This window comes from Sapajus apella, unplaced genomic scaffold (assembly GCF_009761245.1).
Source record: "Sapajus apella isolate SASKATOON/1434 unplaced genomic scaffold, GSC_monkey_1.0 scaffold19, whole genome shotgun sequence".
NCBI lineage: Eukaryota > Metazoa > Chordata > Mammalia > Primates > Cebidae > Sapajus > Sapajus apella.
The window spans coordinates 26,470,367-26,485,496 of record NW_022436959.1 but is presented as its reverse complement, the minus strand read 5'-3'; the positions used below and the strand labels follow the sequence as shown (position 1 = coordinate 26,485,496).

Here is a 15,130-nt window from a genome sequence, read left to right as displayed (position 1 = left end):
AGTGGCACTAAGGAGACGTTTTAAATGATTATTTTTACAGAATTAAATGTGTTATTTTGAATGCCAAGAGTTGGCTAGGTGATTGTTAGTGTATGACCTTTTATACTCATTTTGAGGGCTTTGTTTCTGGCTTCTCTTCTTAAATTGCTAACTATTAAAAGGCAGAAATACAGTGTCCATTTCTATTTTAACTGGCTTATTTTCAGTACCTGGTTCAGTACCCTTGTAATGTTCTATAAAGTGCATTAAGTTTGTTTGATGGACTAGCTGGCTTACAAGTATGCCAAAAATTTTATTAGTATTTACAAAGCAAAAAAAAATAATAACAATCACGTGAACTTCTATTCACCATGTGTATAGCCTCTACATCAAAAAGATACCACTTTTAATCATTAAAGAGTATCATTCCTGACTGCCTCAGTCATGCAAATAACAAATGATCACACAATGAATTTTTCTTTCATACTTTCTTACAATAAATATTTGTGATGGTTTATAGTTTACAAAGTTCTCTATTGAATATCTTCCTGCTTAATCTTGCTTAATCCCAAAATATTTTGTCAAGCTTTTGTTAATTTTTCTTGCACCTTTCTTATTTTGTTATCTCTGCCCCACTTTAACCTTCAAGTGAAAGGAATTTGCTAAACAAGACTTACAAATGTCTACAATCACTGAATTACAATTTATACTTTAGCTCCTTCAGTTAATTTGCAGGTTTCAAGTTAAATGTAACTCTAACCATGTGTAACAATCTTAGTAAATAAAATTCAGTACGAATTATCATCACAACAACTAAAAAATATATCTAAATTATAAGAAAAAAATAGGTGTGTAATGTCTTTGGTAACTCTTTTCTTTTTACTGGTTTTCATGCACAATTACCCTCTTGCTAACTGGATTATAAAAGAAACAGTAGGTTGATGTTGCTGTATTTCTATCTTTGCAAAAAGGCCCTGATCTCATCACAAGAAAACTAGAGCAACAAGGGAAATTAGAAGCTCAGATCACAGAGGATCATGGTAGACTAGATTGCAGCTCCGACTCAGATGGACAGAGAAGCATGTGGAGGCTCACACTATAAATTTTTGCTCCAGAACAACTGCAGGAATAAATCAAGAAACCTGAGAGGACTCACTCTGAAGGAAGCAGATTGCTTCTGCAGGACCCAGGAGACACCCCAAATACTGTGAACGCCCAAACTGTGGAAGTGGAAAAGGGAGACCATTCATCTCCAAACACACAGCCCCACTGGGGAAACTGGTCTAGATTACAGGAGAAGATTCTGACCTTACTGGGAGCTGAGTCAATTTAGAGAGCCAAGCAAAATACAGGGATAGACGAAGCAGTGGGGAAAGCCCTGTGAGCTTGCTGGGTCCCCTAGCAAGGCATTTCTGCCTGGCTTCACAGGGATCCTTCAGGAAGGTGGCCAGAGGCACTGGGCAAAGGTCACAGGGAGAAGGAAATCTCCAGCTTAACTTTGTAACAATTTGAACTGATTGAGAAGTCTCCTGGCCAGAAATTGCAGGAGGGCATGAATCCTGTGTGCAGACTCCACAGGTGGGGGAAGAAGGAAAGCCATACTTGCTTTCACAGCTAGAAAGTGGGTAGCCTGGGGCAATCACTCAGTTCTGCTTACCCACTGCCTGGAAACAGACTCAGTGCTATTGGTGGGGGTGGGGGTTCTGGTGGGAGTGAGATCAGCCCTTCAGATTGCATGGGAGATGGGTGAGGCCTGTGACTGCCAGCTTTTCCCCACTTCCTTGACAACCTGCATGACACAGTAGATACAGCCATCATCCTCCTGGCAATATAATTCCATTGACCTGGGAACCTCACTTCCATCCCCCATAGCAGCCTCAGCAAGACCCCCCCAAGGATAGTCTTGAGCTCAGAGACACCTAGACCTGCCCTGACCCAGTGGTCCTTTCCTACCTCCCTGACAACTAAAGACAAAGAGCATATACTCTTGAAAGCATTATGGCCCTGCCCACTGCCTGTTCCTCCCCATGGAACCACAGCTGATGCTCTCTGGAAAGCGTCACCTTCCGGCAGAAGGCCAACTGGCACAAAAATAGTGCATTAAACCACCAAAGCTAAGAACCCTCACAGAGTTCATTTCACCACCCTGCCACCTCCACTCGAACAGATGCTGGTATCTATGGCTAAAAGACCCACAGACAGTTCACATCACACGACTCTGTGCAGACAACCCCCAGTACCAGCACAGAGCCTGGCAGACTTGATAGGTGACTAGATCTAGAAGAGAAATAGCAATCACTGCAGCTTGGCTCTCAGGAAGCCACATTCATAGAAAAACAGGGAGAGTACTACATCAAGAGAACACCAGTTGGGACAAAAGAATGTGAACAACAGCCTTTAGCCCTAGACCTTCCCTCTGTCAGAGCCTATCCAAATAATAAGGAACCAGATAATGAACTCTGGTAATATGACAAAACAGTGTTCTTTAACTCCCCCCAAAAAAATCACACTAGCTCTCCAGCAATGAATCCAAACCAAGAAGAAATCTCTAATTTACCTGAAAAAGAATGTAGGAGGTTACTTACTGAGCTTATCAGGGAGGCAACAGGGAAAGGCAAAGCCCAATGTAAGGAAATTTAAAAAGATACAAGAAGTGAAAGGAGAAATATTCAATGAAAGATAGCATAAATATAAAACAATAAAAACTTCAGGAAACAATGAACACACTTACAAAAATGCAAAATGCCCTGGAAAAATCTCAGCAACAGAATCGAACAAGTAAAAGAAAGAAATTCAGAACTTGAAGACAAGGTCTTCAAAATAATCCAATCCAGAAAAAGAACCACATACAGAAGCAGGAAAAAAAAAAAAATCCAATCCAACAAAGACAAAGAAAAAAATATCTGAAAATATGAACAAAGACTCCAAGAAGTCTAGAAGTATGTTAAACGACCAAACCTAAGAATAATTGGTGTTCCTGAGGAAGAGAAATCTAAAAGTTTGGAAAATATATCTGGGGTAAAATTGAAGAAAACTTCCCCAGCCTTGCTAGAGACCTGGACATCCAAATAAAAGAAGCACAAAGAACATCTGAGAAATTAATTGCAAAAAGATCATCGCCTAGGCACACTGTCATCAAGTTATCCAAAGTTAAGATGAAGGAAAGAATCTTAAGAGCTGTGCAACAAAAGCACTGGTAGCCTTTAAAGACAGCCTACCAGATTAGCAGCAGATTTCTCAGCAGACACGCTACAAGCTAAAAGGGACTGGGGCCTTATCTTCAGCCTCCTCAAACAAAACACTTACCATCCAAGAATTTTGTTTCCAGCAAGACTAAGCTTCATGTATGAAGGAAAGATAGTCTTTTTCAGACAAACAAATGCTGAGAGAATTTGCCACTACCAAGGCACCACTACAAGAACTGCTAAAAGGAACCCTAAATCTTGAAATAAATCCTGGAAACACATCAAAACAGAACCTCTTTAAAGCATAAATCTTACAGGACCTATAAAACAAAAAATATAATTAAAAAAACAAAAACGATGAAAAACAAGGTATACAGGCAACAAAGAGCACAATGAGTAAATGGTACCTCACATCTCAATTTTAACTTTGAATAAAAACAGCCTAAATCCTCCCCTTCAAAGATACGGAACTGCAGAATGAGTAAGAATTCACCAACCATCTGCTGCCTTCAACAGAGTCACCTAACACATATGGACTCACAGAAACTTAAGGTAAAGGGATGGAAAAAGATATTTCATGCAAAAGGACACCAAAAGCAAGCAGGAGTAGCTATTCTTAGACAAAAAAAAACTTCAAAGCAACATCAGTTTAAAAAGACAAAGAGGGACATTACATAATAATAAAAGGCCTTGTCCAACAGGAAATATCATAATCCTAAACATATGTGCACTAACACTGGAGCTCCCAAATTTACAAAACAATTACTAAAAGACCTAAGAAATGAGATAGACAGCAATACAGTAATAGTGGGGGCCTTTAATACTCCACTTACAGGTCTACACAGGTCATCAAGACAGAAAGTCAACAAAGAAACAATGGATTTAAACTATACCCTGGAACAAATGGGCTTGACAGACACATACAGAACATTCCATCCAACAACCACAGAATATACATTCTATTCAACAGCACATGAAACTTTCTCCAAGATAGACCATATGATAAGTCACAAAATGAGCCTCAATAAATTTAAGAAAACAGAAATTATACCAAGCACTCTCTCAGACCACAATGGAGTAAAAATGGAAATCAACTCCAAAAGAAACCTTCAAAACCATGCAAATACATGGAAACAACCTGCTCCTGAATGATCACTGGGTCAAAAATGAAATCAAGATAGAAATTTTAAAATTGTTTGAAATGAACAACAATAATTACACAATCTATCAAAACCTCTGGGATATAGCAAAGGCGGTGCTAAAAGGAATATTCATAGCCTTAAACACCTACATCAAAAAGTCTGAGAGAATACAGACAATCTAAAGTCACACCCCAAGAAACAAGAAAGAAGAACAAACTAAACCCAAATCCAGAACATCAAAAGAAATAACCAAGATCAGAGCAGAACTAAATGAAACTGAAACAAAAAATATATATACAAAAGATACACGAAACAAAAAGCTGGTTCTTTGAAAAGATAAATAAAATTGACAGATCATTAACAAGATTAACCAAGAAAAGCAGAGAGAAAATCTAAATGAACTTAATAAGAAACAAAACAGGGGATATTACTACTGACACCACTGAAATATAAAAGATGATTCAAGGCTGCTATGAACACCTTTAGAAACATAAACTAGAAAGTCTAGAAGAGATGGATAAAGTCCTGTAAAGATACAACCCCCTTAGCTTAAATCAGGAATAATTAGATAAACTTAATAGACCAATAACAAGCAGCGAGATTGAAATGGTAATTTTTAAATTGCCAAAAAAAGAAAGTCCAGGACCAGATGGATTTATAGCAGAATTCTTCCAGACATTCAAAGAAGAATTGTTAGCAATCCTATTGACACTATTCCACAAGCTAGAGAAAGAAGGAATGCTCTCTAAATCATTCTATGAAGCCAGTATCACCCTAATACTAAAACCAGAAAAGGACATAACCAAAAAAGAAAACTACAGACCAATAACCTTGATAAACACAGATGCTAAAATCTTTAACAAAACATTAAGGACTTAAATCTAAGACCTGATACTACAAAAATTCTAGAAGATAACATTGGAAAAATCCTTCTAGACACTGGCATAGGCAAGGATTTCATGAGGAAGAACCCACAAGGAAATGCAACAAAAAACAGAGATAAACATATGGGACTTAACTAAAGAGTGTTTGACTGGCCAAAGGAATAGTTAGCAGAGTAAACAGACAACCCACAGAGTAAAAGAAAATCTTCACAATCTATACATGTGACAAAAGACTAATATCCAGAATCTACAACAAACTCAAACAAATCAGGAGGATAAAAAAACAAGCGGATTTGAGGGCGACCTGGCTGTGACATCTGTCACCCCATTGATCGCCAGGGTTGATTCAGCTGATCTGGCTGGCTAGGCGGGTATCCCCTTCCTCCCTCACCACTCCATGTGCATCCCTCCCGAAACTGCATGCTCAGTTGAAGAGGACCACCATCCCCGATAGAGGAGGACCAGTCTTCAGTCAAGGGTATGTGAGTAGCTGCACTCCCCTGCTAGAACCTCCAAACAAGCTCTCAAAAAAAAACGAGCAATCCCATCAAAAAGTGGGCTAAGGACATAAATAGTCAATTCTCAAAAGATGAAACACTAATGGCCAACAAACATGAAAAAATGTTCAATATCGTATCAGGGAAATGTAAATCAAAACCACAATGTGATACCACCTTACTCCTGCAAGAATGGCTATAATAAAAAAATAGATGCTGGCATGGATGCAGTGAACAAGAAACACTTCTGCACTGCTGGTGGGAATGTAAACTAGTACAACCACTATGGAAAACAGTGTGGAGATTCCCTAAGGAACTAAAAATAGAGCTATCATTTCGTCTAGCAATCCCATTACTGGGTATCTACCAAAGGAAAAGAGGAAAAGCTGTCATTATACGAAAAAGATATATTTCACACGCATATTTACAGCAGCACTTCACAATTGCAAAAACATGAAACCAATTCAAATACCCATCAATCAATGAATGGATAAAGAAACTGTAGTAATACACTGATTCCACAGAAATAAACTACAATCAGAGATTACTACAAACAACTCTATGCACAAAAACCAGTAAGCCTGGAAGAAATGGATAAATTCCTGGACACTTGCACCCTCCCAAGCCTAAACCAGGAAGAAGTTGAAACCGTGAATAGACCAATAGCAAGGGCTGAAGTTGAGGCAGCAATTAATAGCCTACCAACCAAAAAAAGTCCAGGTCCAGACAGGTTCACAGCTGCATTCTACCAGACGTACAAAGAGGAGCTGGTACCATTCCTTCTGAAATGATTCCAAACAATACAAAAAAAGGGAATACTTCCCAAATCATTTTATAACACCAACATCATCCTAATACCAAAACCCAGCAGAGACTCAACAACAAAAAAAAAAAAAAACTTCAGGCCAGTATCCATGATGAACATAGACACAAAAATCTTTGGTTAAATACTGGCAAACCATTGCAACAGCACATGAAAAAGCTTATCCATCACAAGCAAGTAGGCTTCATTACAGGAATGCAAGTCTGGTTCAACACACGCAAGTCTATAAACATAATCCATTACATAAACAGAACCAAAGACAAAAACCACATGGTCACCTCAGTAGACGCAGAGGAGGCCTTCGACAAAATTGAACAGCCTTTATGCTAAAAACTCTTAATAAACTAGGTATCAAAGGAACATATCTCAAAACAGTAAAAACTATTTACAACAAAACTACAGCCAATATCATACTGAATGGGCAAAAATTGGAAGCATTCCCTTTGAAATCCAGGCACTAGACAAGGATGCCCTCTCTCACCACTCCTATTCAATATAGTATTGGAAGTTCTAGCCAGAGCAATTAGGCAAGCAAAAAAAAAAGGTATTCAATTAGGAAAAGAGAAAGTCAAATTGTCTCTATTTGCAGATGACATGATTGTATATTTAGAAGACCCTATCATCTCAGCCCAAAATCTCCCGAAACTGATCAACAACTTCAGCAAAGTCTCAGGATACAAAATCAATGTGCAAAAAATCACAAGCATTTCTATACACCAATAGCAGACTAATAGAGAGCCAAATCATGAGCAAACTTCCAGTCACAACTGCTACAAAGAGAATAAAATACCTAGGAATACAACTAACAAAGGATGTAAAAGACCTCTTCAAGGAGAGCTATAAACCACTGCTCAAGGAAATTAGAGAGGACACAAACAGATGGAGAAACAGTCCATGCTCATGGTTAGGAAGAATCAATATCGTGAAAATGGCTATACTGCCCAAAGTAATTTATAGATTCAATGTTATCCCCATCAAGCGACCAGTGACCTTCTTCACAGAAGTGGAAAAAACCACCTTAAACTTCATATGGAATCAAATGAGAGCCCGCATAGCCAAGACAATCCTAAGCAAAAAGAACAAAGCTGGAGTCATCATGCTACCTGATTTCACACTATACTACAAGGTTACAGTAATCAAAACATCATGGTACTGGTACCGAAACAGAGATATAGACCAATGGAACAGAACAGAGGCATCAGAGGCAACACCACACATCTGCAACAACCTGATCTTTGACAAACCTCACAAAAACAAGCAATGGGGAAAGGATTCCCTGTTTAATAAATGGTGTTGGGAAAACTGGCTAGCAGTTTGCAGAAAGCAGAAACTGGACCCCTTCCAACACCTAACACTAAAATTAACTCCAGATGGATTAAAGATTTAAATATAAGACCTAACACCATAAAAACTCTAGAAGAAAACCTAGGCAAAACCATATAGGACATAGGCATAGGCAAGGACTTCATGACTAAAATACCAAAAGCATGGCAACAAAAGTCAAAATAGACAAATGGAGCTAATTAAACTCCAGAGCTTCTGCAAAGCAAAAGAAACAATCATTAGAGTGAACCAGCAACCAACAGAATGGGAAAAAATATTTGCAATCTACCCTTCTGACAAAGGGCTAATATCCAGAATCTACAAAGAATTAAAACAGATTTACAAGAAAAAGACAAACAAACCCATCCAAAAGTGGGTGAAGGATATGAACACTTTACAAAAGAAGACATACATGAGGCCAACAAACATATGAAAAAATGCTCATCATCACTGGTCATTAGAGAAATGCAAATCAAAACCACATTGACAAACCATCTCATGCCAGTTAGAATGGTAATCATCAAAAAATCTGGAGACGACAGGTGCTGGAGAGTATGTGGAGAAACAGGAACACTTTTACACTGTTGGTGGGAGTGTAAACTAGTTCAACCATTGTGGAAGACAGTGTGGCAATTACTCAAGGACCTAGAAATAGAAATTCCATTTCACCCAGCAATCCCATTACTGGGTATATAGCCAAAGGATTACAAATCATTCTATTATAAAGACACATGCACAATTATGTTCATTGTGGCACTGTTTACAACAGTAAAGACTTGGAACCAACCCAAATGCCCATTGACAATAGACTGGACAAGGAAAATGTGGCACATATACACCATGGAAAACTATGCAGCCATAAAAAATGCTGAGTTTGTGTCCTTTGTAGGGACATGGATGAATATGGAAACCATCATTCTCAGCAAACTGACACAAGAACAGAAAATCAAACACCGCATGTTCTGACTCATAGGCGGGTAATGAACAATGAGAACACATAGACACAGGGAGGAGAGCATCACACACTGGGGTCTGTTGCAGGGGGCTAAGGGAGGGACAGTGGCTAAGTGAGGAGGTCGGGGAGGGATAACATTGGGAGAAATGCCAAATGTAGGTGACGAGGGGATGGAGGCAGCAAACCACGTTGCCATGTATGTACCTATGCAACAATCCTGCATGATCTGCATGTGTACCTCAGAACCTAAATTACAATTAAAAGAAGAAACTTTGAGATATATATATATATATATATGTGTGTGTGTGTATATATATATATGTGTATATATATATGTATATATATATGTGTATATATATGTGTATATATATGTGTATATATATGTGTATATATATGTGTATATATGTGTGTATATATGTGTATATATATATGTGTATATGTATATATATATATAAAATGGTATACTACTCAGCCATAAAAAGGAATGAATTAATGGCATTTGAAGTGTCCTGAATGAGATTATAAACTATTATTCTAAGTAATTCAGGAATGGTAAACCAAACTTCGTATGTTCTCACTCATAAGTGGGAGCTATGCTTTGAGGATGCAAAAGCATAAGAATAACACAATGAACTTTGGGGACTCAGGGATAAAGGAAGGGAAGGGGGTGAGGGATAAAAGACTACACATAGAGTTCAGTGTACACTGCTCAGGTGATGGACGCACCTAAATCTCACAAATCACCACTAAAGAATTTACTCATGTAACCAAACACCTGTTACCCAATAACCTATGGAAATAAAATAAAATAAAAAATAGAAATGTGAAAAAAGGAAAGAAGAAAGAAGGTAAGATCACACTTACAGGCTATGTATCATAAACTAGGATCAAATATTAGAGTTTGAGATGGCCCTTCACAACATCCTTAATAGGCCATCAAGTTCTACATTTGTCCTTCTAATGCAGCTCCTTCCAAATTCTGTTAACTTTAAAGTCTTTACACTGGCATGTGGAACACTATCTCTCAATCTCCTTTGTCTGCCCTCAGATGAGTGGTCTCACTGCACTCTCTAAATTTACATCCTGAGTCCACTCCTTTAGGGTTAATCTGATAACTAATCCGAACTGAAACTCTACTACAAAACAATGTATTTGCATTTAAGTAAAGGCCTTTTGAAGATCTCATGACTTCAACGTAAAGAAATGACTTTTGTGATGGTTACTTCAAATATACGTAATATAATTGTGTGGAAAACATTTGGGAGGCTGGGTGCAGTGTCTCATGCCTGTAATCCCATTTGGGAAGCCGCAGTGGGAGGACCACTTGAGGCCAGGAGTTCAAAACCAGCCTGACCAACATAGTGAAACCCAGCCTCTACTAAAAATATAAAAAAATGTTAGCTAGGTTTAGTGGCTCATGCCAGTAATCCCAGCTACTGGGGAGGCTGAGACAGGAGAAGTGCCTGAGCCTGGGAGGCAGAGGCTGCTGTGAGCTGAGATGGCATCACTACACTCCAGCCTGGGTAACCAAGTGAAACTCTGTCTCAAAAAAAAAAAAAAGGTAAAGAAAACGATCTGTCTGTCCATAATCCATCAGCTCCGCTACCTGCTTTAATAAATATAATAATTATTTTTTAAAAAAAGAAAATATTTGGAGATCACTTCTGTACCACATTGCCATTTATTCAGCTACTCCAGCTATTCACAGGTCGGCTCTGACCACAGTTCCAACTCTGTATGCCATGTGTCCATTAAAATGTATGCAGTGGATCCTCCTCTTAGAGCATGCCAGATCAATATTTCTCAATTGATAAGAATCGCCCTGTCTTAGGGCTTTTTTTTTTTTTTTTTTTAGATGTATTCATACTCTGCTGCCCAGGCTGGAGTGCTGTGGTGCAATCTTAGCTAACTGCAACTTTTGCCTCCCGGGTTCGAGCGATTCTCCTGCCCCAGACTCCCTAGTAGCAGGGACTACTGGCATGCACCACCACACCTAGATAATTTTTGTATTTTCTGTAGATATGGGGTTTCACTATGTTGGCCAGGCTTATTGGGAACTCCTGACCTCAGGTGATCTGTCCACCTTGGCCTCCCAACCTGTCTTAGGGATTCTGTTATGCCGTCTGAAGCAAAGATCCTGAGTAATCTACTCTGAATTAAATTTGGGAAATTCTGTTCTAGCCAAGAAAATATATAAATACACAGACACAACCATACATATAGATGTGTGTTTATGTACATATGAATTTGAATAAGCGCTAAAGCAAAATGGGGAAGAAATATCAAGGGAAGAAAAACGTTATTCTGACTGAGGCACTGAAGAAAGCCGGGAGAGCTTTTGAATTTTGTTTTAAAGGGCAAAGTTTCCTTTTTAGGCTGAGGAAGCACTATAGTCAGGGCATGGAGACCGGAAAGTACATGGCACACTGGAGAATGGGGTGTAAATGGAGTGGGAGTGGGGTTCAAGGTGGACTGAGGTGCATGGAAAGATGTATTTACTTTCCTCTTTGGTTGAGAATTTTTAAGATGAGTTAACAATCCAATGGGGGCTTGGGGGAAAAGCACAAAGATTTAAAGACTGAAATTCATATAAAAGTACTTTTAAACACTAGAGAGTTGAAATTTAGTCAGCTACACCTGTATGAAAGCAAGAAAAACATTAATCCAATTGCCAAATGACTGAAAGTAAGCTTAGCAAAGTAATCAGAAAAAGGGTTGGGGATCCTTGTAGATTCATATTCTTAATGATTTCAAAGAATTTTCCTGTGACCACATAAAGCTAAAAGTATGAGACAGTTGGCAGGACAGGGAATCATGACCATTGAAAAGAAAAACACATATGTTTAGAATAAAAACACCTAAACTGAGTGAAAGGAATGAGACTATCTAGCGCTCTCTTGTTCCTCTGATATAGGAAGGGACTGGTAAGTAGCCATAACCCAAAAACATCATTCTGACATCCTCAGAAATAAAGCAGAAACCATACTGTCAATGGGTAGGTGGGAAGAAAGCTGGTTTACAGGTAGGGCTGGCAACGTTTATTTGGCCATCTTTGGGCAATGCCAGTGTAACACCAACAGTACTATGAATACCTTGAGATTCCTCTCCCAATTCAAACTCTTCTGGTTTACAACATACCAATGAGGAAGGAGCTGTTATAACCAGAGTTTATATATACTATTATTTCAATGACAAGATGGAATGAGACATCAGTATGTAATACCATTCCAACCAATCAAAAAGGCTATTTGTGGACATAGAATTTGCAAGTGATTCCCAAATCTCTTGGGACAAGGTTCTTCACAGAGCCACTCTTCACTGAACTATTCACTTTCCTTTTTTCCCCACAAAAAGCTTCTTCCTTTCTGAAATATCTTTTTATTTAGTTTCTATGTCACTATGTTCTAAATTGCTTCCTACCTCAGTGGCCCTTCGCTCAAATTCATCTACACGATCTCTAAATGTTATGTCCAGACCTCATTTCTCAGCCCTCTTCTCTTTCTTAATCACACCCTCTCTCCCTGTCAAATGTGGTCCTGAAACCAGTATCATTTGAAGAAATTAGAAACAAAAATTATTAGTCCCCATCATCTCAACCCTACTGAATCAGAAACTCTTAGATAGGACCTAGCAATCTGCTTGACAAACCAGCCCTCTACATGAGTCTGGTACACAGTAACAATTGAAAATCACAGTTATGTGTTGTCTCACCCAATACTAATATCATTGTATGATTATAACTCCTAAGTGTCTATCACTTATCTGATTCCTCCACTGGTTATTTGATGTGTTCAATCTGCAATGGCAAAGATAATTGTTCTTTTTCTTTTAAATTTCAACTTCTTTTCCTACTTACTCATTTAACTAAAATAAATTGAAAGTCTTCTGTGTGCCTGCCTGTGGTAGGTATTGGGACTATGAAGTTGGCACCTGCACTCAAGCAGCCTTCTGTAGGCGGGAAGGCATGGGAATCAGCAGTCAGAGAGCACTGCAAGCATCACTTCAGAGCCAAAGAAGGGGTGGCTCAACCAGACTGGAGAAGTCAGAAAAGACTCACAGCTGATTCTTGCAGGCTAAGTACGGAGTTTTCAAGATCAAAGGATGGAGTTCTCTAATCTTCCTTTCCTTATATATTCTAAATTCCCTACGTAAATCTGCTCAAGTGTAATCTGTGGACTGGGACTGGCCAACAACTATTTCTGGCTCAACATGACATACAGAAATTCAGAGCAAGCCTTTAGAGACTTTTATACCAATTTGACAGTTTATAAGTCTGTTGAATCTAGCAATAATTTGTATTTTGTAGCCATTTTTCTGTTTCTTTAGGCTAATTCATTTTATTTCATTAAAACAAGCTACTGGTCTGTAACAGATTGAAAACTGGAAGAAAAAAAAAGACCCTCAGCTGAAAACTTGGGTCCACACAAAAACCTCCACACATTGTTTATAGCATTTAATTCTTAACTACCAAAACTTAGAAACAACCAAATGCCCTTCAGTAAGTGAATGAATGAATAAACTGTGGTACACCCAGACAATGGAATATTATTCAGTGCTAAAAAGAAATAAACTAACAAGGCATGAAAAGACATGGAGGGAACTTCAATGCATATAATCATGTGAAACAAGTCTATCCAAAAGTCTACATACTGTATGATTCTAACTACATGACATTCTGGCAAAGGCAAAACAATGAAGACAGTAAAAAGTCAGTGGTTGCCAGAGGTTAACAGGGAAGAAGGAATGAATAGATGGTCCATAAAGGACTTTTTATGGCAGTGAAACTATTCTGTTTGGTATTGTAACAGTGAATACATGTCATTATGCACTTGACAAAATCCATAAAATGTACAATACCAAACTGAACACCAAGAGTAAACTATGGACTTTAGGTGATAATGGTGTGTCAAGATAGGTTCATTGATTGTAGTAAATGCACCTCTCTGCTGTGGGGTGTTGAAGGTCGGGAAGTCTGTGTGTGTATGGGAATAGGGGAATATGGGAAATCTGTGTATAGTCCACTCAATCTTGTTGTGAACCTAAAATTGAAGTCTATGAAAAGAAAAGCTGGCTCTTTCCCACAATTTGTATGAGAGATGCTGCTTTATTTTCATTATTCTTCTACCTCAAACTCTACCAGCTCCTCTGATCATATGAAATGTCATGGTAACTCCCTGTAAGAGCCAAGAAACATGAGGCGGTGGGGATGGTCATTCACTGCAGGCCGTTAATGCTTCTTCTAAAAACTGACAGATAAAAACTCAAACACAGTATTGGCTGGGCGTGGTGGCTCAAGCCTATAATCCCAGCACTTTGGGAGGCCGAGGCAGTCAGATCACGAGGTCAAGACATTGAGACCATCCTGGCCAATATGGTGAAACCCTGTCTCTGCCAAAAATAAAAAAAATTAGCTGGGCGTGTTGGCGTGCACCTGTAGTCCCAGCTACTCAGGAGGCTGAGGCAGGAGAATTGCTTGAACCCAGGAGGCAGAGGTTGCAGTGAGCCGAGATTGTGCCACTGCACTCCAGCCTGGTGCCTGACAACAAAGTGAGACTCTGTCTCAAAAAAAAAAAAAACCCTCAAATATGTAGAAATATATTATGTAAAATATTAAAGGCCATCATAACTCCATTCCCCAGAGACAACAAGAATCAATGGTATAACTAATATCACTCCACGGTTTTCATGGACTGTATTATGCATACTCATTTGCAACTTTCCTTTTTCATTTATCTTGCACATTTTCCCATGCAAATAGAGGACAATAACTGTAAAGAGGTAACATTTATTATCTACTAGGTATCAGAAAATGTTTTAAAAGTTTATAATGTATTATTTATTTGCTTCATGAAGCTCTATGAAGTAGATACTACTGTTATGTCCATTATGCAGACGAAAACACTGAGGCACAGTTATTTCGTTCAATTTCTCACAGATATTAAGTGGCAGATCTCAAAAATCTAAATATATATGATTCTACTTCATTCTTATTAATGACTAGTTAGCATTCCTATTTTGGTAAGTTAATTCCTATTTTAACAGACATTTGGATTATTTTGTTACTTTACTACTAACAGTAATGCAACATCTTCTACATGTGACTTTATTCACGTATATAAGTATTTCCATAATAAATACTAAATGTGGAAAACAATAAATTCCTAAATGTGGAATGCTAGTTCAAAGGATTTAATACATTTCAGTTACAACAGGATATTGGCAAATTATCCTCCACAATGAGAGGAGTATCAATCGACACACTATTATCAATTGTGTATTAGGATTATCAGTTATTTATCCTTTATGAACACCATATATATTATCATTATAAAAACTTTTTCA

General features: G+C 38.2%; 1 long non-coding RNA gene across 1 annotated transcript; it reads right to left on the bottom strand.

Moving 5' to 3' along the window:
• Positions 1-260: 260 nt before the first annotated feature.
• Positions 261-13,659, bottom strand: LOC116557310. The gene is made up of 3 exons (XR_004271462.1): positions 13,556-13,659; positions 4,133-4,143; positions 261-271 (listed from the first exon to the last, which is right to left on the bottom strand). It is a non-coding gene; the product is annotated as an uncharacterized LOC116557310 (long non-coding RNA).
• Between the last annotated feature and the right edge of the window lie 1,471 nt (positions 13,660-15,130).